A 6,000-nucleotide genomic window follows, 5' to 3' on the forward strand; every position below is an offset into this window, starting at 1 on the left:
CATACATGGGAAATGAAAAGATGGAAGGAGCTAATCTCTAAGAATAACAAGACGAGTAAAAATTATATTTCAGAGGTAAAACCACTAAGCTAAAAATTGAAATACTCTAATAGAACAGTCAACTATTCTAATAGAACATCCATCAGTAAAACTATACAGACAAAGACCAGTGTGTATGTTTATATTTCTTCTTGCCCTGTACACTGCTATGTCACCATTGTGCCAAACATCCTGCCGTTACCAAGTGCTTAAAAATTATAATTCTAAAATAATTATACTGTATCAATTTTTCTGAGAATATTTTCTGGTTAAAGATATCTTCTGGTTAAAGTATAGTGGCAAATATAAGTTATAGCTACAAACTTGATACTTGGGGTTCATTAAGTGCCTCCTTTTGCAATTAATTATGCTGTTCTTTATAAAGATAAATGACTAAGTACACTGTCACCTTTAATTCCAATTTTTCAAAGGAGATGCTTTATAATATAAACATATATAGTATGAATGAGATATTCCAAGCCATAAATAATTGCCCTGAAAATAAATTGCAAAATTCTTTGAAAACAGTTGCTACATAGGTTCAGTAATATTGCTGATCATGGTTTCATCTTTTAGTGTTGTTAGTAGTAGTATCAAATAGAATTAAATATATATCAATACAGCTTCTGAAGGTTGTACTCCTCGACTCCTTGAACTTCAACTTTGAACTTAAGCCATACTGCAGCATTTACGCTGTGACCTTCACAAGACACCTAGTTACGACTGCTAGAAAATACTGATTTCACTTGTAGTGGCTCACAATTCTTTTGCTTATTGCCAAATTTAATCTCAGAAAGCAAAATTTTTCTGTGAAGGGCATGCCCCTAAACTTCTTAGATAAATTGTGTTCCCCATGTTGAGTGCAGTTCACACTAGCTATAGCTCCTGCCACATTTGTTAAATTAGTCCCACTCTAGCTTAGCACCCTTCCCCTTCCCTTATGAAATCCTAGATCCACCTTTGAGTTAGGGCACACATTCAGATGTAATCCTATAATGGATGTATAAAAGATTTATTACTTGCATAAAAACATTGAACCTCAAGGAGAAAACCACTAAATTTTCTCTCTAAAGTTTCTATCTGCATACAAAGTTTTAAAGGTTTGGAGCTAAGAATTGACGAAATTTTCCACTTCAAATTTTTTTACATAATATACGGTGTGTCACTTTCTTAAGCATCAGCTGCTGTAGGAAGCTCATGGGGTGGGGCTCATGGGAGTATGTGTCTGGTCATCTTTCACTACATCACAAAGTCTGCAGGAGTTGTCTTGAACTGCTGGAACTGGTTATGTAGCAAAATGACACAACAGTGTGTAACTTCTCTCTGTGTAATATGTGTAGCAGCTACGTACTAAGGGATACTTTGAGACCTTAACTAAAAGTGTCTGCATCATGTGTCTTCCAAGTATATTTCATTAGCTTATTTCACTGCTAAGTGAACTCCTGTTCAATATTTAGTTCATAACACTATTCTACTGTTGGCTTTTTTATGGTGGAACATACACCGTTTACTGTAGAGGTTAACTATACAGGATTCATAGAGAAGAGTTAGCCATGAGCACAGCTCAGTATTTGAAATTCAGCATACCTTTAACAATTGAAGTGATCGAGATAAAAATAAATCTTTGTGGCTCCCCCTACCTCTCACTCTCCCTTCCCCAAAAAGAAAATTTATTTAGTCTGTTGAGATTGACCTTGTGAATAATGAATAGTCAATGAGTGAGCAGTGGTAATTCCTGCACTGACAAAAAGGGCATGCATATTAAGTGTAAAGTGAAATTTCAAATTCTAGACAACTGTAAGATTGCTATGTTAAAATTTACAATCACTAAAAATACAACCAGCAAAGTCAATCTATGTATGTTGCAACTGATTTCAAGACTTTCTGAGAATTATTTCACCATGCAGGGAACATGTTTCCTCTTTTTAGAAAAGCTAGGTTAGAGACTTCTGGTCTAGAGCATCTCCTTTAAAGGAACTTAGATGGGGGTGTACGTACTTTGGTAGTTATTTATGTTGAAAAAGGATTCAACACACAGTGATCATATTATACTATCATAATTATGTGGCTGACTGTTTAATTAGAGTCACCGACCGCTCTCTTGAAAAGTGGAGGGGATCTAGTCCAATAGTTCCCCCTTCCCTCTGCTTGTTACACCATGCTCATACCACACTACAGCATACAGTGCAATATCAATCTCATCTAAAAAGATTGACCAGATATATACACACCTGTCTGGTGCCATCACAGTGACCTTACAACCTTCAATAACTTCTAGGACATCGCTTCAGGCTATAAATTGCATTTCTAGCACAAAAAGTTTATTTGGGCTCTGTACAGGCTTTTAGTCTTATTGTGTATCTCTTGTTAGGACAGCATTACATTGGACATAAATGTGACAGTGTGACATAATCAAATTACACATTCAAATGTTAGAAGAGTATATGTAGTACTGTATAATAGCTGCTTTACTTTATTTCTCTTACCCTACAATTTCAAGTTTTCAGATGAGCTGGCAAAAAGATGTTTAGCATTCTCCAACTGTAGGAACCTTTGTCCCTGACTGTTATTACTCTCTCCTTGCCTAGGACTGGAGCTCCTCTCCTCAACAAGGACAACATCACTACTTGCTGTTGCTCTGTCAGCTCAAACTTCTTTGACTAACATATAACATTACATATCTACTGATGACATCACAAATGGGTGGGGCACACTTTGCAGTAATGGCAGTACAGTAAACATGACCAAGCACTTCTTTGGACTATGCCACCTTCAGTGATGATCTTGTGGTGAAATAATGAACACATCTCTTGTTGATATTGTGTGCTCCACCAGATGCAGTAGAGGATAGCACATGTACATATCTTTGAAGGACGAGATTAAGGAAGGGTAATTAATATTACTACCACTCCCCCAACTCACTTGCAGACTTGTGATGTAGTTAAAGACATAATTATACTCCCACAAGTTAATATAAGTTTGAGCTTCCTACAGTAGCTGATGATTGCTACATGACAAGAAACTGACAAGATGCTTACTACATGGTAAGAAAGCGACATACACCAATATACACTTTACACACTGTATATTATTTAAAATGGAATGTTTTGTCAATCATCAGCTACAAACTTAATATATATACTTGATGCTAGAAACTGTAAAAATGTTGTAGTTTCTCTATTGAGGCTTATAATGTTTTTTATGCAAGTACTAAATCTCTCATGTATCCTTGAAGTACAAGGTTTTCATAAAGCTAATTTTGCATCTGAATGTGTGCCCCATTTATTACTAAAAGTGGAGTTGCCATTCTGCATGTTTCATTTTCTTCAGCTGTGTTTTACCCTTTACACAGTGATACAAATGAAGAACAGTATGAGAATCAGTCCCTGCAATCAATCTAGTAGGAATCTTTGTCTCAGGCCTAAGCAGCAACATTGAACAGTGAAAAATCATCATAGTCAATTTGCTTGGCTCAAGGTATCAGTCAGTTAGTCAGAAAATTCAGTGAAGTAAAGTTATAATCATTTGGAGTCGCTCTTAGGGCACATTTGGGACTTTAACTTTGATTATGCCTATACAGCATAACTGACCAACACTTGTGAAAGCTGTTTTGTTGCGTGATATTTGGGGTACCATTTGAAGTCTCTATTAAACTCTAGTATCTCTACTGAAGCTTCCATAGATGATACCATGATTTACACATTCAGTCAAGTAAGAATAACACGAAGCCATAATATATCATAAAATATAATTATTATAGCACAGAAAAGATTCTAAACCATACACAACTTCCTTGTTTATCTATAGCCTCATTGTCACATTGTTAAGTAAACGTTTTACACAGGATAGAACGCAAATATTAATGTTTAGCAAGGTCATTGCATGTTTAGCAGTAAACTGTGGACAATGTAAGCAAAGTATCACATGATCACCAGCTGCAGAAATTTAAATGCCCAACTCTTTAGTACTTGATAGCAAAAGTGTCGGCATTCCAGTATAAGTAATTACTTGCAGATATTCAGATTATGTATGCCCATTAAATTTACAGTGACTGAGTGTTACACATGTACATACAGGTGAACTGCAGCACTAAATCTAATGTTACAATGGTGTGGTGTGTATGCACTACAGGCCTACAGTGGAAATGATAAACTTAATAGACGCACCATACATTACAATACAAAAGTACAACAATCTGTATTTGAATAACTAGCTAGTCTGAAGCAAACTTTTTTACATCATGCAAAAATAAGGAGCATATTCATCATGGCGCATTATTGTTCCATCTTGTGGTTCAAAGAGGATAAGCTCTCCAAATGGATCAACTGTGTAGTTGTAGGCATGGAGTCCTTGGGCATTTCTTCCATACATTATCCCACAAAGGCTTCCCCTATTGTCTGGCTTAGTTTGATCATGGGAATACTTAGAAACAGCATCCTTCATGCAGACTGCAAAATCATCACAGTCAAACTTTTGATTTTTGTAATCATAGTCACCCAGTTTTGTTGAATCCCAGATGGTCTTTAGAAGATAATAGTCCAGTGTTCCATATGAAGGATCTGCCTTGAATATGTGGATGTTGAGACTGGGGTAAGCATTTTCCACAATTCTTCCAACTTCATGATTTGTGAAATAATCTACTCCAACCTTCCAGTGGGATCCAACGGCATTATTGTTATCAGTAAGATAGACAGCATCTCCCCTGTCATTATATCTAGGATTGCCAAAAAGGTATCGCTTGTTATTTGATGTATTTTGACACTGAAGTGTATAGCTGCCATCAGCCTGTAAATTTGGCTCCCACTTAGAACCAGATCCTGCACCGGAATCTTTGAGGAAGACTGATACATTTTGGTTAGCATTTGGACTTGAATCAAGATAACGGCGATTACTGGATGTAGACTCACTAACAAATTGGTATAGGCCACCACCCAGTTTTTCGACTGCCCAGTGTGTACCAGAGTGATTGGTGTAGTCCGTGGATTGCCTTAGAAACACTTGATCTTTCCTATTATCTAGAGAAGGTGAAGAGTCTAGATAGCGATTTGTGGAACTATCATCCATACACATGAAAACCAAGGTCTTTCCTGACTCAAAGGGGTCCCCTGCCATGACCAGTCACTGTTGTTGACCAATGCACTTGTAAGCTGTGAATGTATTCGAGATTAGCACTCTTTTATATGAAGGAGCAACTGTAGGGGTTGCAAGAATTACATTGTGTGACATTATAAAGATATCACTTAATTAATATTGGAATTTATACATAATAACCATAGCATGTGAGTTTTGGAGATATGTACAACAATCTGTCAGCAGATATTATGTTATAATCTCATAGACTATGACGTTGAGGTGAAACCATAACCAGCTAGTTGGTAATGAGCTGCTAGTATATAATAGTGTTCCAAACCTGCACAACTCACATAGTAACAGATAAACCATCAATCATCATAATTTGTATATATATAATAACTACATATAGTAAATAGAGTTGAGCATACACTCTTAAAAACAACATCAGGTGTTCACAACCACCATGTATGGTCCTAACCCACCATGTGTAGTCCTAACCCACGGGTGTGGTCCTAACCCACCATGTGTGGTCCTAACCCACGGGTGTGGTCCTAACCCACCATGTGTGGTCCTAACCCACCATGTGTGGTCCTAACCCACCATGTGTGGTCCTAACCCCCATGTGTGGTCCTAACCCACCATGTGTGGTCCTAACCCCCATGTGTGGTCCTAACCCACCATGTGTGGTCCTAACCCACCATGTGTGGTCCTAACCCACCATGTGTGGTCCTAACCCACCATGTGTGGTCCTAACCCCCATGTGTGGTCCTAACCCCCATGTGTGGTCCTAACCCACCATGTGTGGTCCTAACCCACCATGTGTGGTCCTAACCCACCATGTGTGGTCCTAACCCACCATGTCAATTATACATAAATGTAACATTGCAT

At 37.5% G+C, this 6,000-nt stretch overlaps 1 long non-coding RNA gene across 1 annotated transcript; it reads right to left on the minus strand.

Annotated features, from left to right (window-relative positions):
• Positions 1 to 4,056: 4,056 nt before the first annotated feature.
• LOC136238813 (uncharacterized) lies at positions 4,057 to 5,556 on the minus strand. Its single transcript, XR_010693203.1, has 2 exons — positions 5,463 to 5,556; positions 4,057 to 5,231 (listed from the first exon to the last, which is right to left on the minus strand). It is a non-coding gene; the product is annotated as an uncharacterized lncRNA (long non-coding RNA).
• Positions 5,557 to 6,000: the final 444 nt, after the last annotated feature.

This window comes from Dysidea avara, chromosome 11 (genome assembly GCF_963678975.1).
Source record: "Dysidea avara chromosome 11, odDysAvar1.4, whole genome shotgun sequence".
Taxonomy (NCBI): Eukaryota; Metazoa; Porifera; class Demospongiae; order Dictyoceratida; family Dysideidae; genus Dysidea; species Dysidea avara.